The sequence below is a fragment of the Platalea leucorodia genome (assembly GCF_965183815.1).
Source record: "Platalea leucorodia genome assembly, chromosome: 6".
NCBI classification, from domain to species: Eukaryota; Metazoa; Chordata; class Aves; order Pelecaniformes; family Threskiornithidae; genus Platalea; species Platalea leucorodia.
The window spans coordinates 28,016,912-28,037,536 of NC_138828.1; positions in this window are offsets into that span (position 1 = coordinate 28,016,912).

Below are 20,625 nucleotides of genomic sequence, written 5' to 3' on the forward strand. Positions count from 1 at the left end.
TTACCAGCCACAAAGTTGCTGTATCTCGAGCATAAATTTCTCCCGCTGTGAAGGAAGCTTTTATGACATTAAAGAAGAGGGGGTGGGGAAAAAAAAAAAAAGGAAAAGAAAAGCCAGTTTGCAAACAAACTCCTCCCGTTCAAAATAATCTGTCCCCTTTGCCGCCCCTTGCGCTCACCTTCTCCCTTCAGCGAGGAGATCCTTCATGTAATATTACATTTCTATTTCCAAATCCCCCTTTCAGACATGAAGAGAAACAAAAAGCAGCCCAAATAACCGCAGCCCCGCGGAGCGCAGGGGGGTGAGAGGTTAGCCCCGAGTTTCCTGCGACTTCGTGCTGCAACACGTCGTTGAAGGGAAAGGTCGTGCTCTCGTGTGTTTTGTTTTAAGTAATATCGACCCATTCATTCTCAACCTGCTTGTTCGTGAAATTATACAGGATTATAACTTTGCCATCGCCGGACAATTGAAACAAATCAAGATAAATTGCCGCTCGGCCCTCCCATCGGCTCACACGCCGGGCGGGCAAGGAGGGGCTGGCGGGGGGCGGCGGGAATATCGATCCGCGGAGGAATTCCGCAGGCGCGCAGGGGACGGCAGGGAGGGAAACTCACGGCGGTGGGAGCGGGCTGGCCCCTTGCGCGGCCTCTGCGCGCTCCTTGCGCGCTTTTGGGAGCCCTCGCCCACCCCCCCGGCTCCCTCGGCGGGCGGGCCCTGCGCTTTCCCACGGGGAAAACTCTTCCCCCACCCGAAAGCGGAGTCCCCCGCGTGCTCCCATTTTTTTCTCCTCCCTCATTGTCTTTTTTCCCCCTTTTTTTCCTCATCCTTTTTTTTCTTTTTTTTAACCCGTTTTTCTGTTTTCTTTTCCTCTGTGGTTGTTGCCAGGGGGGTCGGTGGAACGAAAGCGCCTCCGTGCTTGGGGCGGGGGGAGGCGGGCGGCCTCCCCCCCCCCCCGCTCCCCGGCGTGCCCGGCCTCGCCGCCTCCCCGACCCAACGCCGCTCCCCTCTCGGTTTTTCCGCACCGTGTCAACACCTCACCCGGGTGAGTGCCAGGGGCTTCCAAAAATGTCCCTTTCCTCCTCTTCCTCCTCCTCCTCCTCCTCGCTGGGCTGGGGGTGGAAGGGCTGGGGGCGACGGCGGCGAGGGGCTGGCAGCCGAGGAGCCCCCCGCGGGGGCCGGGGGAGCCGGAGAAACGCGGGCGCTTTTCTGCCCCGACCCTGTCGGCGGGACGGGCTCGGAAACCAGCGAGCGGATCGCTGCGGGTGTCGGCACGGTATTTTACACGCTCTTTTCGGCTCGCGTTTCTTCTCGGTGGCATTGGTTATTTATAGTCCTCTCTCACGTATATCTATCTAAAAAACCCGTGTATATATTTAGAATATGTGTGTGCGTGGAGAAAGAATGTATGTATAATACATCGTATACGCATATACGTTTAGAAGAATAATATATACCGTTTCCGGACCGAGAAAATATTGGATCAGAGTTTTCCACTCTACTGTGTAATGGCTCAAACGATGAAAAATCAACGTGACCGCTCAGAGAGGACATAAATCACTCCGAGTGTAATCTGAATTTCTCTTTCTCCCCCTAGCTGAAGCCTTGAGGGTCATCATTTTTCTGCGCCACTTGACCAAAGATATAATGTTTTGATTAGGTCGTAAATCAAAATCTTGGGTCGTGTTTTTTTCTTTTTCTGGATTGGTTTGTGGCGGTGTTGTTTTTTTTTTTTTTCCCGGGGGCTTTCCTTCCCCTTATCGGCGGTGGCAGCGTGAACCTGGAACAATGGAGGCCGTAGAGAGGGGGGGAAAAAAGCCACAACGAAATGGAGAATTTGCAAAATATCTGTTTGGAGAAGCGGGGGGGGAGAGGGGTTAAACAACGGGCTCGCCCCCCCCCGGCCCCCGGGAAGGCCGCTCCGGGCCGCCTGCTGCGCGGCCCCCCGCGCCGGGCGTGCGAGCGGCCAGCGCCGTCTGCTTCCCAATCCACATCCCAGTCCACATCCCAATCCACAGCCCCGCCGGCAGCCGGGGGCGGCGGGGCCCGGGGCGGCGCGGGCGGCCTCCCCCCGCCGCCCGGCCCCGCCGCCGCCCCGCGCTTTTGTCTCCGGGCGGGGCCTTCCCGCACTTTGAACCCCGCCGGCGTGCGCGGGGCCCGGGCCCTCGGACCGGCGCGCCTGCAAAGGTCAAAATTCAGCGTAAATATCGCTCTGTCTCCCCGGGGGTGCTTTCCCCGCGCTTCCCCCCGGCCTCTCTCTGCATTGTTTCTACGTGCGGGTGCGCTCGCCCGCGTGTGCCTTCCTAAAAGAGCTCGATACCCGGCTGTACATACCTGTGCATTTGTTTATACCTGTAAAATAAAAGAACCTTTTCTGTCTTCCCTCAGGAGATGGATTGGCATTTTTGGAGGGAAACAACTTCCTTGGGAAAATAGTTTGGCATCTGGGGCCGGGGAAGTTGCTCCGAAAAGGCGTTTTGCCGCGGCGTGGGGCGGGCGCGGCGGCGGCCGGCGGGACGCGGGGCAGGTTGGCAGCCGCTGTCCCCCGTGGGCCCGGCCGGGCGGGCGAGTGGGCTGGGGGTCGCACAGCCCCCTTGAAGCCAAGACCGAGGCGTTTTCGGGGCATGGGATTCACCTTGCTAGGCGCCTGCTTCGGTACGCGTGTTACAGATGTGCATGTCTGAATATTAAGCACCCGATAGACCGTAACAGTCAATAATGCAGGAACTAGGTAGGATTTACACCTTCGGAGCTCCGTACAATGCCGGACTAATTGATTGGTAAATCTCGAGTTTTCTAAATGCGAGCCCTTTTTGGAATTAATTTCTCCAGTCGCCTGCATCTTCTCCTCAGCGAAGAAAAGAGAGGAAATAAAAGAAACTCTCACTTGTAAATTTTTAGCCGTCTTTTTGTTTCTTTTTTTTTAAAAAAAAAAAGCCGTGTGAGGCCGCTTTTCGCGAGCTCGGCCCCGCTGGAGCGGGCAGAGCCCAGCCGATGCTCCGCGCCCTGCGCAGGGGCGCAGGGAGCTCCGCGCTGCCCGCCCGCCCGGCCAGGGCTTTGCCGGTGCCGGACGAATTTCCCCGGTCGATCCGTGGTTTCGGGGACGAGGGGGGCTTGTTCGCTGGCCTTCTCCCTTGCGGCTGCGACCACCGCCGCCCGCCCCCAGGGTCGCTCCCGCCGCCGCGGAGCCAGGCGAGGGAGAGCACAGGCTGCCGCCGCCGAAGTGGGGACCGCGCCGGCCCTGCCTTCTCGGAGGGCGGGCTTGTGCCTGCCCGGGGGGGCGCCGGCCCGACCCCGGCCCCGCCACCCGTGCCCGGCGCGGCCCGGCGGCGGCAGCGTGCGGGCGGGGGCTCCCGGGCCGCGGCCCCGCGGGGGGAAGGCGGCCTGACCCCGGTGGGCACAGGCCGCCTCCCGCGGCACCGCCTCGGCCCGGGCGGGGAGCGGGCGGCCGGGCCGCCCGGGCAGGTAAAGCCCTGAGCGGCTGCGGCTCTGCAGAGCGAAGCCCCCGGGGGCTCTGGGCTGAGCCGGGCCCAGCCCCGCGGCCGGAGCCCGCCGTCGGGAGCGGAGGATGGACGCGACTGACCGCCAGCCCGAAACCGGGAGAGAAAAAAACCAAAAAGGAAGGACCCCCCCCCCCCCCCCAAGCCCCCAGCAGCCCACCCGGGAGCAGGACCCCGCGGGTGCCTCGCTCCGGCAGTGAGGAAGAGCCGGGAGCCCTTCGGCCTCAGCCCCGGCCCGGGCGGCGAGGCGCAGCGCTGGGGAAGGAGCCGAGTGAGCCCTGTGCCTGTGCCTGCCTCTGTGTGTGTGTGTGCGTGTGTGCGAGTGTGCGAGTGTGAGAGAGACCCGGCCCCGGCCCGGCGGGGCTCCGCACCCAGCCGGGGTGCGGCGGGGAAGAGGCTCAGCTTTACGCCCGCATATATATACGCAGACATATGTATTACGCATACACATACAGGCACACGCACACGCGGAGTGCTGCGCGGGCTGTGCCGCTGCCCGCAGACGGGAGGGATGCTCCGGCGGCTGCACCACGCACGGCCGCGCAGGGGCTGGCCACGCACGGAGCGCTTCGGTGAATCGGGGTTGGGGCGTGATCGCCTTCCACCCTCTCCTTCCCTTTGACCTTTTTTTCAGGGTTTCCCCCCACCTCCGCCGCCGCCGAGCCGCAGCCGGCGGCCTCCCGGGGGCTGCGGGCCCGCTGGGCGGAGCGGGGCCGGGCGCGGAGCGGGGCCGGCCCCGGCCGCAGCCCCTTCCCCGGCCGCGGGCCTGTGCCCGCCGCCGAGCCCGGCCCGCGTTGAACATTAACCGGCTGCACCGGCCCCGCGGGGGAGCGTGCTACGCATAAAACCGAATCCTCTCCCAGGTGGTAGTAAAACGTCCTGTAAAGTCCACCTATAAATCTCGGTATGCGCTTAGCGCTCTCGGCTCCACGTCTTACCGTTGCTACGGGGTATTTGCCCTCCCCTCCCCTCTCCTCCCTCCCCCGAAATCCGTCTGCGGTCCTAACCCCGCTCCCACATGCCCCGGGCTGGGGTGGGTGCGGGCAGCCCGGGGGCGGGACGCGGCCTCTCCCCGGGGAGGAGAGCGGGGGGACCGGACCCTCGGCTGCCGGCGGCTGCAGCCGTCGGGGGCGCTGGGGCCGCCCCGCTGCTTCCAAACTGCGGGGAGGGAGAAAAACAGGCGGGACAGGCCCGGCCCTCAGCCCTCCGGGGCGGCAGGAGCCCCCTCCCCCCGGGGCCAGCTAAGGTGGGGCGGCTCGCAGATGTCCCTGCCGCTCCCGCCCTCCGAGGGGGACTGTGCCTCTGCGTGTGAGATAAGAAGGGATACTCATATATGGCAGCAAGGTCCTATAAAACTCAGCAAGGCTCCCTCCTGCAAGCTCGTTGCCTATTTTTCTCCGGATTAAAGGGAAAAAAGGAAGAATATTTAATCCGAGGGGAGCGCAGTGCTGCGCAGCCTCGGTGGGTAGGCATGGGCGAGGATCGATGAGCGTGCAGCAATCAATGCAGCCCACAGTTTAAATCCGCGACCGAGGTTTATGCAATTGGAAAGGAACCCGAGGAATAAGTCCCCGGCTTGCTGGGTGTGTATGTGGAGAAATGGCAGCGCTCGGGAAAACTCGAGGGTGGAGCTGGGCGCATCACTTGATGTATATATTTAGTGGGGTGGTAGTTCCACTGGTTCACGGGGGACTACTTCCATGCTTAAAGTTATTCACATGCTTGAGTGATTTGCTGGATTGTGGCCATATGTAAAGCAATAAATATAAGTGGCTACTTCTGTGCAAATAAGAGATCCAGAGGTCTCACAAGTAATTTTCCAGCAGATCCAGACCTCGTACTGTTAAGGTAAAAGTGAAGAGAACTCTTTTCTCTCATTCAATTAAAAAAACAAAACACCAACAATTAAGGTCACCAGGACAATACAAGCGTAAAGGAGCATAAAGACTTTCCTTTATGAAAATCCTTGCTGGGCACTTTCAAGGCTGCGTTATCTGGAGAGGAGCAGGAATCTACAAGCCCTGTGCCTACGCAGTTGTTTTCAACCTCCCCAGCCACAAATCCTTGCACCCGCTTCGGTGAATGCAGGGCTAAGGAATGAAGGGATTTCTTGCGGGGCTGGAGGGCGGCATGTCGGCGTGAGAGTGGGTCCCAGCCCGTTTGGTGCTCCTTTGAAGTCAGCAGAGCCTGAGCTGGCAGCGCTGAGTGCGAGGGAGTTCTCAAGCAAGCAGAAACTCCCCCTATGAGGTTCGGAGCGGTTGAATTCCCATGATTTCTCCGGGGAAGGTCATGCGTGCGTCCTACTCCTCAGCTGGGATGGGAAGAGCAGTGGAGACGGAGGTGGCTCTTCTGCCCTTTTTCCTCTGTCTGTGGAGCCAAAGTCTTTGGCAATTTGCATTTTTTTAGTGCAAAGTAAAACAGAGTTTGATTAAAATAATAATATCCAGCTTTTGGCAATGCTTCCTATAAATTCATGGCTTTAGCCTGGACTGTCTCATGGCCAGACCATAAATTTTCGCGTTCTAACTCCCTGTGACAAATCTCTAGCCCCAGTCATTGTTATTTCCTTCAGCTTTCACATCCTGCTGGCAAAACCCTCCAACTCTGGTATTCTTCCCCCAAAACAGAAATTCCTACCACAAGGGCCATTACCCTGAGAACATTTTTTAATAAACATGTTCGGAAAATAAAAACAAGACACATAAAACATATGAATACGAGTAACATCAAATGAAGGCTTGGAAGCGGTTTCAAGTAGTATTACAAATAGGAAATAGCTTTCCAGAGATAAAAATACTCCATGTGTTTTGTTAACACCAACATGCAGTCGGGCTTTATTCTCATGGTTTATTTGGATGTTAAGGGACACCTTTGTCCTACTTGATGTACTTGTAACTGCTGGCTGAGCCAGGAGGTCAGAGACTTTAGCTTGTAATCAGTGGGTGACCGGCGACATCCCTGACAAATAACGTCGATGTCACACGATCAGGGCGACAGCCATTCTCACATGTCAACAGCTATGGCTCAGCGAGTCCCAGCAACGGACGTGGGGAGCGATGTTTCATAGCACGGGCCATGTTTTTAAGTTCTGGTCCACTCAACCTGAGATGCTGTTCAAAATTTCAGCCCTCGATACAGAGCAGGGAAAATGGCTCCCACTGACAAGGGTAGTTTGGGGTTTTTTTCCGCAACAAAAAGGGATATTAATTACCCTGCGAAGCAGCCTCATTGCTGGCTTAGTGACAGCTGTAGGCTCTCAGCATCTTATAGGGTGTTTCCTTTTAATTGTCTAGGGCACAGGGAATGTTGCATTTTTCTGTCTTCTTAACAAAAAGGCTTCTGAAACCGGAGCGCAGCTCTAACAATTCTCTCTGCGACAATGGAGCACTCAATTTCTTGCGATGGCCAGGCACTGCCATTTGAGACCACTCAAATCCCCTCCAGTAGAACTGGCAATTCTGGGAACATAAATAACACAGCTTGGGGACCCGAGCCATTGTTTACATGGCAATATTATGGGCCTACACCGGCCCGGGTATACTGTCTTCCTCCCCGCGCTGGAAGGAGGAGGAGCTGTGATGCGCTCGGTGACCCAGCGGGGCCTGTATGCATACGCTTAAATCCCATCGGCTTCCAAGGTAAAATTAGCACGTGCTCATCTTGTACTGGAGCAGGAACGGAGCGTGTGCCCGCAGGCCATGCTGAATCAGGACCAGGCTCCACGGCTAGAGAGAAAGGAGTGGGAACAGCTTCCCTTCCTATGGCCTAGACAGGTTCATTTCATCTCGCACGGCTGGGCGAGGAGAATGACCGGGCAGGCTCTACCGTGCCTGGAAAAAAAAATTCCCAACGAGAAAATACTTAATCTCCACCACAGAAATCAATCAGCTGTTTGGGACCAGGGTGTCTGATGTTTAGGGAAGTGGATGAATTAGAATTGGAGGAAACCCTCCAAAGGAGCTCTGTGTCTGTCTCAGGCTACAAAGACCATGCTGACCCTGTCTGGAGGCTGTGGGCATGAGCAGACACCAATGCAGCCTTGTGTTAGAAACACGTTGTATTAGAAATCACAGAGCGGTTCCCTTACTTTTCTCTTCTGGCTGGAGAAATGAAGCCAAATGAGGAGTAAGAAGAAAAGATGAAGCAGCTTGAGAAGAAGAAAAGAGATCTTATTTCTGGTTCCTGGGAGATGGCTTGTGCAGAGACTGTTGCAAGAAGCAGCCTTGACTGCAATGCCACCAAAGCTAACGTGCAGTCATGTTAAGAAAAATCTATGTGCTCTCTAGATCAGCTCAGAGGTGGAATGTTATAGGAGTGATAATTCTGAATCTCATTCTTTGGTGATGAAGAAATTATGTTTTACTGACTTATTTTAATGTCAGACTTTCACTTTCTTAAAAGAAACATAGTTGAAATAAGCTTGCAGAGGGAAAATGGGAGTGCTAAGTAATCTTAACGTAGTTTCTGTAAAGGCGATGACGATTCTCATCATTTATTCTTTGTTATTCTTCATGGCATCTGATTAATTTCACCGCAAAATTTAGTTTACACATATATGCAAGCAGAGCACGTGGAGCATTGTGGGCAGAATGCCCACCCTGACTATCCCAGAGGATTATGAATGCCAGGCTGTTAGGAAGAGAACAGCAGAGCTTAGCACAGGCCTTAAGAAGAAACCCACCGGTCCTGTCCCACCACCGTTTCCATTGGAGGGAACTGTGGGGTGCTTCCCTTTGAGAAGATACCTGCTTGAGGAGTTGTCCTCAGCACAGTGAGGTCTCCCAGCGGGGCAAAGAAAAGCCTCACTCTGTCCATTAGGAGATGCCTGCTTTGAGGCTGCAAACATGGACTTCAGCCAAATGAGTGTAAAGTATAAAATCGCAAAAAGCAGTTACTGATATCCTGGCAAGAAATTCAAGACTGCATCTGACACTCATCCACACATAATGCAATAGTCCAACACCACTTAACTCTTAAGGGCATGACATTAGATATGTAATCCTGGATCTGTGGCCTCTGTGATTAAAACGCTGTCACACAGTCTAGCTTAGTAACTGGTGCTGGATGCGCTTACAGCACCCCAAGGGGCTCTTGATGTTTTAGACTAGCTGAGAGACTCCTGCAAGAGTTGCTGTGGACTGGAGACACTGTAGTAACCCATCTTTCAGCTGCTTCCCACTGTCCTATTTGCCCTGTGAAGTGCTTATGGATGGACCTCTCTTTCCTCTGAAAGTGAACTCTTCTCTCCCAACTCCCTCTGCGAGCAAACAGTAAAACCCCAAGGGAGCTGAGACTGAGTCAGGTTTGGGTCCCTTGCACCAAGAGGATGAGACGGTTGCTGGATGCTATGCATGTGAGCACAGAACGACCCTGTGTCTTTAGCAGAGAGGGTCAGACAGACACACTGTGTCTCCCGGACCCTTCTACGTGTAAAGGCCTTGGCCGTGGTGTTGCTGGCCCATCCTGCAAAATGGCAGCTCCTAAAGCTGAGCCCAGCTAGCTAGGTGTCAAATTGGCTGTGCGTCTGCTGAACTCAGTGAAATGCAGGACACCAGCGCTGGTTCATGTTTCAGACACGTGGATAAGGTCAAGCCACTAAGACTGTGTTTAAACTGATGGATCTAGGATGCTTCCAGACCTTCAGATCCAGGTGCATATCCTGGCCACCTAGTTTGGTATAATGCTTTAAGCAGTCAAAACCATGTTGAACAGTCATATCTATTCAACCACGGGAAGGAAACCAGGCATGCAAGCAAGCTAGGAGGGAACCGCAATGTGCTCTCCTCAGGTCCTTGGTGTGTGCCAGAGGAGACGGGCACCTGGAAAGCCCCGTGTGGTTCATCTGCCATGCAGGCTTGGTTCTGATGTACTTTGTCAGGTACCACTTTCACCTGCTCTTACCTGAGCTAAAGCAACAATTGTTTTCCATGTGGTGTGAAGATAAAAGCGCATTGGTGGTTGTGAAACGCTCAGCTAACTTGATGAAGAAGATCATTTCAGTATATGGACAGCAGACTAAACCCCTAATTTCTGCCTAGCAATGGGCACTTACTGGGCATAATGCACGCATTCATTTTTGTTAATTTTTTTTTTTTTTTTTTGCATACATGAGATTAGCAGTTCCGACTCCAGGCCTTTAATTCAGGTGAGGAGCATAATCTTCATAAAAGTCTCTAGAGACAAAGTGGCTTGTTGGCCTATAAACTGGAAATAGCCTACCTCCACTAAGCGCCACAAAAGGTTTCCATCAAAAAGGCAAGCGTAGCTGCGGGAAAAACTGACTCAGAATGAAGCAGCCACCTCACTGCAACATCATTAAGGAAAGACTTTAATAGGCTGGGACAGATTTATAATTATTAATACAACTTGCTCATTATCTGAGACAAGGCATCTACAGCACATAGCATGTCTCTGCATGAAATTGTAGACTTATTTGCACAAGTGTGGGCTGATTACATTACATGTAAGTAGCGGGGTGAAGCAGGACATTTGGTCCAAATACATGTAAATAGAGTACTTAATAGTTTAGAGAAAGTCATGTCATGGGTGATTTATACCTCCCTACTTTGTCAAATCATGTTGACCAGGTTAGACCTTTTCATTTTGCCTCCCCAGGGAAAAGAGCATAGCATTTTAGGGACTCGTCTCCAGAAAAAAAGTGCCACAGTGGTAGAGATGCCAAATTTTCGTGTTCCCAGTGGGTGGTCTGCTGTGAAATCCCCAAAAGGCGAAGGATCTAGAGCTAGCCAGGGCCTCCCTTAAGCTGAGGCGTTTAAGAGATTTTTATGTGTAATTTAAGATGTTTGCTGAGAAATAGAGACTCTGATTTAACTATTTGCAGCTTATGATTTTTCCATTAGAAAATCTTAAGGAACCATCAGCACATTCCATATTTGACTGACCACAAAATCACAATTTTTTCCCTCAAATCTATTGCCCCACAGCAGCGTCTTTTGTTTTTCTCCTCTCTCGTTTGGCTTGCACTTATTTGGAAATTGTCGGAGAAGACACTCGACTACTGTTATTCACAGCAAGCAATACAAGCCTCTCAAAAAATTGCCACTAGCTTCTTCCGGGGCAATTTGCAAAGCAAGGATTTTATCTGCAAGGCTGACATCCCTGCGTAGTGTTTAATACAACTCCCTCAGACACCCAAAGGTTTCACTCAGCCCTTTCTGTGCAGACCCCTCTCTTTAACACCCTAGGAGCTCCAACTGAAGAGAAGGTGAGCGGCACACGGCGTTTTTCCATGTAAACCTCCCAGTCATCCCAAAGATGTCGGAGCTGCATTGCAATAGGCAAATGCAGCTAGATCTAATTGTCTCCCTTATTTAAGTGTTATATTTTTTGTAGGAAATCTGTAACTTTTGTTTGACAGTGCAACAGGGTGGTCCTCTTTAAGTAGTCCAAAGAACCTGGAGCCAGTTTCCCCTCCCGCTCCCCCCCGAGTAAGCTCTTTTTAAGGAAGTAGATGTGTGAAGGAGCAGCAGACAAGATAGAGACCGGAGCCAGATGTTCCTCCGAGAGCTGCCTCCTGACTGGGATAGAAACCCAGCTGTTAGCTGACTCAGGGGGATTCCAGGCAGAAAGCTCTGGGATTTGCCGTGTGCGCGCGAGAGAAAGGCACAGCCTGCGCTCCCCTACGCTGACTCTTCCCAGCTTGCAGATGGAAGGGGCAGGCGTGTGCTTGGCTGGGAGGAGGATGCTGCGAGCACGGCGAGTGTGTGCTGAACAACCCTTTCAGGAGAAAGCCTCAGCTTCCAAAGTCGTGCCGATGAGGTAGGTAGGCGCATTTCTCCTGGGACCTGTATTAAGAAATCCTGCTCTGTGAAGTGAACTGCTGCCTTAAATAGTTTGGGCATTTGTCTAATTTATAGGAAGAATGCCGAGGAAATAGCTCTGCTATGGATGTGCTGCAGGCTGACAGCTTGCGCCTGGCTTGTAAAATATATTAGATATTTCTGGGCATATTTACAAACATCTCCTAGTTAGGATAACAAGCCACTTGGCCAAAGTCAACATTAGCTGCGGCGCACATTATATCCCTGACCGAAACATACCTTCCATCCAAAAATCATGATTCAGCCTCAGAAACCTCCTCACTCTAACCTGTGTTTAATGCCATTGATGTTGGGGAAAGGCAGAGTTTTCCTGCACCATTGGTCCATAGGTTGCCGCCCCTAACTGAGGCTCTGGCAGGATACAGCTCTACAGGCTGTACAGATTGCTTCCTCGGAGGCGTCTACCGATAATATGCCATAAAGAAGGAAGAAAAGCCCATCCTTAGGGCTGTTTTTATTTCATGCTTTTTCCGACATTCAGGAACAGGTGCCACACATGTAAATGCCCTGCTAAATGGACATTTGAGGCTCTTGCATATAAATTCTGGAGAGGTGCACCCATTACCCAGGACTCCAAAGGTGTGCATGGCAAGCTTCTGTACTCTGTACCTGTTCTCATTCATGGTGTATTTTATCATCAGACCCAGCCAGTGACAGTCGTCTGCACTGGAAAAACTAGGGCAGGCTGTGGCCCTTCGCTGCCGAGCAGGCATGTCATTCAGCTGCATCTAAATTACCTCCTCAAGCACAGGGGTCTCGGCGGGCTGCGAACCACCTGGGTTATCTGTCCTCTGCCACTTCAGGCTGGGTGTGCAGGTTAAAGGGAGAGAGCTTTGCACACAGTAAGGCCTGTGGCTTTGCTCTGGGTGGCTCAGCAAGGCTGTGTTGCCTGTGAACCTGACCCTCCTTGGAGTTGGCCACTGCTGACGGTCCCCGGCCCCTGGGATGACGCGTAGCACCAGCCCAGGGCTGCGAGTACGGATGGCTGAGGTCCAGCACCGCTGGCAGAGGGAAACCTTGGCAGCTCCACAGGCTCACTTTCACTCACGGTCAGGATTAGGAGCACCTCTCGTCCTCCTTGATAAAGCCCAGCATGGGAGCAGATTTGACCTGCTCCTAAGCCAAGTGTGGCTCAGCCGCCACAGCCTGGCCAGCTCTGCTTCGCGCTGCTGCACCCCACATCTTCACGGTTTTGAGGCTTGCCTCCAAAAACCTGACCGTAAAGTGGCAGTGTTGGTGATGCCACATCACAGCTTCAGCTCCTGGATAGGAAGAGCAGCAGAAGTGAAGCACTGGAGAAGGGGCCATTACTGCTCCTCTCACTGCGGCTAAGATCCCCTCTGGAAAAATAGCTTATTAGTATTTCACACCAGTGCTTTTAATTGGTAGCGTTACTTGCTAGCTTTGCAATACAATAATCCCAAGGAAGACGGGTTCACATTCAGTTAAGCACTGCTAGCTAGCACAAGGTGAGAAATTCCCTGCTTAGAAAGGCTGCCATTTAAATAGATAAGGCAAATTGTAGGAGGAGAAACAGAGCTAGAGAAAAGTGAAAAGACTTGCTCAAGGTCACATGGCAGATCAGTGGCAGATCAACAAAACAGTCTGGGTCTCTGAACCGCCAGTCTGCTGTCCTGAGAAATCTTTGGAAAAAAGTCTAATAGCTGTAGCTACCCTCGTGCCCCTAGTGACCCTCTGCAAATAATATATCAGAACTCAAATTCTGGCATCTCAGAAATTAGAATTCCATATTTTATGCACTCGGCATATGATGTCTTAAGGTGGCTAATGTGAAAGCGGAACGGTTTGTTGGATTGGTCATTTATTTTTAAAAATTAACTTTTGGCAAGCATAGTTATCCTGAAGTCTATTTTTTTCTATGGTGAGAGGAACATGCTGGTGACCATAATCTTGGCTAAACTATAGGATAAGGAACTCTTCGTCCTTCCCCCCCATGTGCTGTTTTGAGTTGGCATGTGTTTACAGAGATAACATTTGATGTCATAGTTGCCACATTTGACAGAGAAAAGCCTGAGAGAACCATTAACTATAAGACGAGTCAGCAATCTAAAGCATCTTTGTCCTTTGCTAAATGATTAGCTCAAAGCAATGCTTCTTCTGAAGTTTCCACCCCAAGAAAATCCTGCAAACAAACACTCTAACAGCTATTATAAAATAAAGAATCCTTTATACATAACAGAATTTTACAACTGTGCAAAATCAACTCATCTTTATTGCCCACAAGAAAAAAAAATATTTGTCATTCACTTCTAAATGCATTATAGCAACGCTAACTACAGATTTGAAAGCATCAGCGAATGAAAGAATAGAAACTAGAGACGAATAGGAGTCTGGATGCCAGATTTCTTTTTCTGTTCTACCACTTGGTTGCTTTGTAACCCTGGGTATGGCACTTACCCTCCCCACCTCAATGCATCCAATATGCAAAAGGCAACAATGATTTCTAGTTCACGGAAGGATGCTTCTCCTTCTGCTGTAGACCCAGTTCCTTGATCCTCCCAGGGATCTGCTTGTGAGGATTTTGGGAGAAGCTTTTTTCTCAATGAATCCAGGTAATCCCCAATAAGCTGTGAATCCTACGGGATCATATTATCCAGTAGATCAGACGTTGCTGTCAAAAAGAAGAATTGCATGGAAACTACATTCCTAGGACGCTGCTGGTCACAGCTGCTTTGAAGACCCTTGAGGAGGAGGACGATGCTGGTCCATGACGAAGCCCCAGACCACAGTTTATTCTCTTAGATGCCTCCAAGCAAGCAGAGGAGCCACTGATATTTTTGCCTGCAGCTCAGTCGGTTTCTGGACTCTAAAACTCCCTCGCCATAGCTGCGAGCAGGGGAAGATCGGCACGGGTTAGGGACAGCTTACTTTGGCTCTGTAGGGCAGGGGAAGACAGCACACAGGAGGTCCTTTGGATAACGGGATCTGAGCAGCTGGGGGAAGATCCCTGCTGAAGCATATTTAACTTCACTGCTAATGGGTTAAGAAGAGCGAGATTATTTTTAACACGCTACTTGTGAAACATTTTTCCAGTTCCTTGAAGAAGTACTTTGGCAAAAGGTGTGGCACAGATGCCTGTAATAGTAAACGCTGTTACTGGGAAACATGGCACTACATTGCATCCATAAGAATGTAAAGTTGCCTTTTGTACAAGACTATTTTAGGCACTTAAAGTTTTTCCATACTTTCCTTCATACTAAAAACATCCACGAAGGATGTCTATCTTTGGTTGATGGTTTATTTATCTTTTGGTTAAAGATTCAGCAGAAATGGCTCAGCCAGTATTTCCAGGGATAATGAAATGAATCTGTCGTTTGGCTCATTTTCTAAAGGGAGAAAAACACCGCCATCCCGCTGCAAAGCACTGGTTTGTATGCACTTAGGAGCAGGGATGTGAGTTTGCTGACAGGGTTACTCCGATGTCAGGAACACGCCCTTTGCTTTCCTAAGTAATATCAGCCAAATTTGTGAAATTCTAGTTTGGACATACTCTGGAAAGGCTTGTTAGAGCTGGGCAGCTAAATTCTCTGAAGCTTACCCATGCTGTAGCCCCTGCCAGCTCTCATCAGACTATGGCTGCTGTAGGAAACACGGATCGATGTGTTACAAAGCCAAAACGCTGCAGTACGTCCCAGCCGGTTCCCTGCGACGATGGCGAGGTGGGGGCCGCTGCTTGCTTCGCTTTCTGGAACCACCCAGTCAGCTGTCAAACAGCCCTGCAGGCTGCGCTTCTGAACACCAGCTTTCCAGCCCAGGCTCCACCGGGCTGGGCAGGCTTGTCCTCGGCCAGCTTGGAAGATCTTAAGGAGAGTTTGTGGCCAAGCGGTGGCTGGAATCACCACTTTTTGTAAAGCAGAACTTGCCCAAAGTATTAAATCATCCAGGCCAGACTGAAATGTAGGGGCTGAGTGCTTTCTCTGCAGAGATGATGGAGAGCTAAACATTGCTTGAGGCAGAAGGGCATGCCCAGCTGGAGACCACGAGAGGCAGCACAGACAAGGGCCCTATGGCATGAAGAAGAGCTGCCATGGGTTATATCCCCCCAGAGTTCGTAAGCACGAGCAGAGGGCGATTGGCTTGGATAAGGGAGGTGACAACAGCGGTTGTGGTTAGAGGAGTTCTTCATCGGCATGGTTAAGAGCATGCCGGGGAAAGCAGCTCAGCCCGAGCGGCTGGGCCCTGCTGCCTCCATCACCTCTGCCATTTTGCACAGTCCGCAGGATTTTGCACACAGGAACCCAGTTCTGGCCCATGCCATTTTCTCTCCCCTCCATCTGGCAAAGCAGGCTACCTCTGCCTTTGTCTTCTTATCCCGGGAGAGGAAAATGGTGGTTTGCTACACAGCTGAGAAGCCTCAAGCTGAATCTTTACTCATGCATGGGGACAGGGGGCCAAAGAGCAGTGTGCAGCCTTCGGCTCCTGGGACAGTGCCTACGTGCTCGGGACTGGCAGCACTTTAGGTTTCCACAGCACACGTACGTGTCCCGGCGATGTCCCCAGCCCACGTCAGGTCAGGACCTTGCTGTGCAAAATTCCCCACACGTGGCATGGAGCTGCAATAGTCTCTGGGATGGAGAGCTGAGGGCATGCAGCAGCTCTGCCACAAGTCAACATTGGCAGTTAGCAGCTTATATCTATACATCAGCAGTTTTATACCGATGCATGGAGATTGTGACTTCTTGTTAACAATAGCTAGAGAAGGGAGGTGTCGGGAGTTTGAGGAGGCTTGTAATCGGTGCCACCCAGATCCTCATGTGACCGAGCAGGAGGCTCTCAGAAGTGGTGGCTCTAAGGGAACACTGAACAATACATTTTTCTGCAAAATCCTTTCTTCAAACCCCATTTAGTCCAATGGGAATAATTGCTAGACATGTTACAGGTAAATAATGCCAGTGGGATTTGTACCATGTAATGGTGAGTACCCAAAGAATAAGAATGTCACCTCTGAGGTATCCTAGTTTTGTGGAAACTTCTTGACTTTAGCCTCTCTGTCCTCATTTCACTATGTTAAAAATGAAGAAAATACTTTTCCTTTTTTTCTTCCACAGGAAAATTTTATTTGCCTTTTACTCTCAGGAAAATAGAGACAGGAACAAAAGGAAAAAAAGGAAAAACAAAATAAGCAAACAGAATTAGATTGGTTTTTTTCCTTAAAAATGTTGAACATGTTAAAAACCAAACACTTTTCAAAAAAAGCTCACATCTGTTATTTATAAAATTCCATTTTTATGTGATTTTTTTTTTTTTTACTGGCTCCCATTCAGATACCAACAAAACAGATCAGGCACAAGTATTACATGTTGTACCAGTAAGTGCTAGAGTCCCTGAAAGAATATAGCAGCGATTATTTTTTTCTAAAGATTTGGCAAGGGAGGTGTGTTTGGAGGAGGGATAGAAGGAAGAGAGGTAGCTTGAGAACAAAGAGAAGGGTGATTAATAGCGTACAACCGTCTTTATCTTCTTTGTCTCCAGATACCAAAAATATTCAGGTGAGTAAGGAAAATGGCAAGTAAGCGTTACATGCCTGATGAGAACCTCGGTCAAATGAAACAAGACTTTCAGATAAATGCATTTTCTTCTTCAGATGAATATATTCAAAAAGACAAAAGCTTGTCAGCTTGGGCACTAGACTTATTTTTAAACATTTATCTAGTCAGCATGCCAAGCTCCTAGATATGCTCACAAGCAAAATTCTTAAGCCCAGTGCTTTATAACTGCAGAATGGCGCTGTTGTCTTTCTTGGGAAACGCATTATTTCAGCCGGGTCTGCACACAGAAGCTGTGTCGCTTCGACCACTCGGGCATAAGAGCACCAGCACAACCTTTCCCCTCTCCCCCATGTCGTGGCTGCCATTATACCAATATAAAGACCCCATACCGATATTATTATTCCCCTCCAGGAAAAGGAATGAATTGCAAGCACCTTCCTGCCACTGTAAGTGAATTGATACCAGGAGCTGTAGATGCAGTTAAAAGACCCCCCTCGTGCTTCCCCCCCCGGGTCTCCCACACAACCGACACAGTTACACTTGCACAAAATCTAGCTATAGAGCAGGCTTTCATGGACCAGGAGTCTTTACCCTTTTTTAATCCACTTAGATTAACAGCAGTGCACTGCTAATTCGCATGGCAAAGAGCAAAGGGCTTTCTGCAAAGCACAACTTTTTCTTGTAGCAAAACCAGATGAACCCACTTTCCTCCAAAGAATTGATTACTGGATGCCTTTGTGGGTTTTGTACAGCACTCTGGTCGTGTGAATTAGGCGTAGTTTGGTGAATGCGAAAGCTTAACCCCCCTTCCTCCAACCATATGTGGGGAAGGAAGGAATTTTTGTTTAAGTTTAGGATTGTAAAAAATACAACAGCTGTATATTTTTTTTTACACGTAACATTTTTGGTTTTACATGTAATACCAAGCATTTTAAAGTAACAGAAGTACAGAGCCCTCTGAAGTTTTCCTAAAATGTCTGTCATGCTAAGAATCTCAATCTCCATTAAACTGGCAACACATTTTAATGGGAAACAAATAAAATCATAAATTTGTTATGCTAAGGGCTAACTTTGTTTGGTTAACATCAGTGCTAGTCCAAAGGAGCCTTGGTCCGTAAAGAAGTTTCTTATGAGATGGACAACTAAATATTATGGATTTATTAAATAGTAAAGGATTAAGTGCACTTTACATATATAACTTGTTTAGATTGGTTTTTAGGCCACTCGGGACTTTCACTAATAGAAATTAAGCTATTCAGAATCCAGGCTATTGCTGCTGCCTCAGTTGAGCTAGGCTGCTAAAGCAATTTTTAGATACAACATAGTTTCCTATGTACTACCTACCATTCAGTTGCATCGGTAGTATTTGACCTAATGCGATAAAGATAGGTGCTGCAATAATTCTGAGAGAACAGAAATATACATATATACACATTGGCAGGTGTCACCAGAAATGATCGTAAGCTGGAGGGGAGGCACATGAAGGCAATTTGTACCCAAGTTAATTTAATTTTTTTAAATCTCCTTTAGCATTCAGAATTTTCTTTCTGGAAATTTTCTCAAAGCAGTGGGAGATCCCTCAGCAATTAAATGAAGATGCAAATATTTTAAAATTTCTAACACTGGATATAAGTATATGAACTGGTCAGTGACATCATTCACATAGTTAGGCTTGTGCTTCAGTACTTTGCTGAAAGAACCAAACAGATTTTTCCCTGCTCGCTCAGCAAAGGAGTTAACATTGGTGTTAACAAAAAGACTTTCTGTATGAGCTGGTTATTAGTCACATTCTGTCGGTCTGTCAGATTTCGATCCCTCCTTGCCTGACGCCACATCTACTAAATCTCCATTCACCTGTAGAGTAAGGCAAGTAGAATAAACCAGGAGCTGATTTCTTTGTATGAAGTATTACCAGAAAATCTCAGTCTGGAACCAAAAATAAAAAAAACTGGTGGATTAGTAGAGATTAAAACTACAAAAAGTTATTTTCTCCCACTATTCAATCACATTTGAGGGTAGCCTTAAATCAGCACTCACTTGCGCTTGCCATTCTTTTAAAATCTTCCAGTGAAAATTGAGATTTGATTTTCTTGACAGTAAAATGCCAGCGGCAGCGTAAAAGAGAGGCTGTTCTTCTCGGCTGTGATGAAGATCAAGATTGCACGGCCCTTCTTTTCCCTTCCTTGGGCTCTGTTTCAGTTTCTTACCCTGTGATAAACGGCACATAGATCCAGGTGGATTCTGCTGTACCGCAAGCATGGCTTCCTTAAGGATAACATCGTGCTCTCTGTACCAGCACGCGGCCGGAGCCGGGGGTAGCGCGGAGTGCATACCTCCATCCAGCCTCCTGAAACGCAAGCAAGGATATGGGCGTAAGCTGTCCTCTCTGTATGTCAGATCTGGAAAGTAAAAACTGATTTTTGTTTGTATAAAGCATAGAGCCAACATCGTCACCAAACATAACTGTGATGGTGATAATTTCTGCTAATAACGATAACTTCAGTCTAATACATATCGGGGCGGGGGGGGTAGTGATGTTATCTTGCTTACTAACATGTAGACCCTTTCAGCTCCTGTCCTGCAAATTATATCACACGGTGCTCCACAGAGAGAAGGCTCCTCTTTAGCAGACCAGATGGCAGGTTTAGGGCTTTTAAAGGCTGTGTCCAAAACCTACCAGGGCAAGCAGACTCGGTCATTTTGCATCCAGTGACTCTCTGCTGAGCACATGAAACAAAGAGCTAGCTTCTGCGCTCACATAGATGCACAAAGCCAATCATTTCGACTTTGTGAGGAGGAATTAATTCCCGGTGGCTGTGTCTCACCTGTGGGACAGGGGTGCTCCATATCACTGCACCTCGTGGAGGTCACTCTGGTTTCCTCCGAGCTCACAGACCCCCTTTCCTCCCTCCAGACCGAGCAAAGCAGAGCGATTGCATTCCCACATTTCATCCCGACACAGAGTCAAGACGTAGCTGAGGCAGACAGCAGGACCCAGGAGCTAAGCGGTACTCAGGGTCAGCCTGCATAAACACAGTCAGTATTAAATCTGTATTATTTGCTTTTGCTGCAGTGCCTCGGGTCTCTGAGAACCTTACTGTGCCAGGCACTGTACAAGTCCAGAACAAACTTACCCCGATACAGACTTTGAATAAGGACGGTATTGAACCATGACAGATTTAGAACAAAGCTTTTAAAGATACCATTAAAAATACTTTGAGACCTGGTGTTTTTGACCAACACCTGCCCCCCTCCCCCCCCCCCCCCCCCCTTTTAGAGGGGAGACCTTGTCAGGCACTAAATAAATGTTTACAGAACGATGTTTATGACTCAACATTAAATAATGATTTAAGATGGAAATGTTGACAGAGCCTGAGTGCTAGCAATACTTCTAAGAATCTTGATGCATCTGGGAATTTATTTCCTTTTACAGCCTATGATAAAAAAGAGAATAGCTCTATCCATGTTTTGAAATAAAAGCAAAACTTCACATCAAGGGCCAACCAAAATGATCTGTAATCCCTGAAAACAGGAATCTCTACTGGAAACAGGGGCAAAACCTCTACTGTAGGTGTTTCAGCAGGAAAAACAACACAAAAAAATCATCTCCATATGTCGCATAGATTCCTTTTTCTGTTTACAACTCATTGTTTCAGAAGTTAGTATTTTTAACTAGTGCTGTCTTTTCATTTCTCTATTCCCCTTGTTTGTCTTTTTATCTTAAAGTATGTATTTGCTTCAGAAAAGTCATCTTAATTTTGACCCACTGGTGGCCCG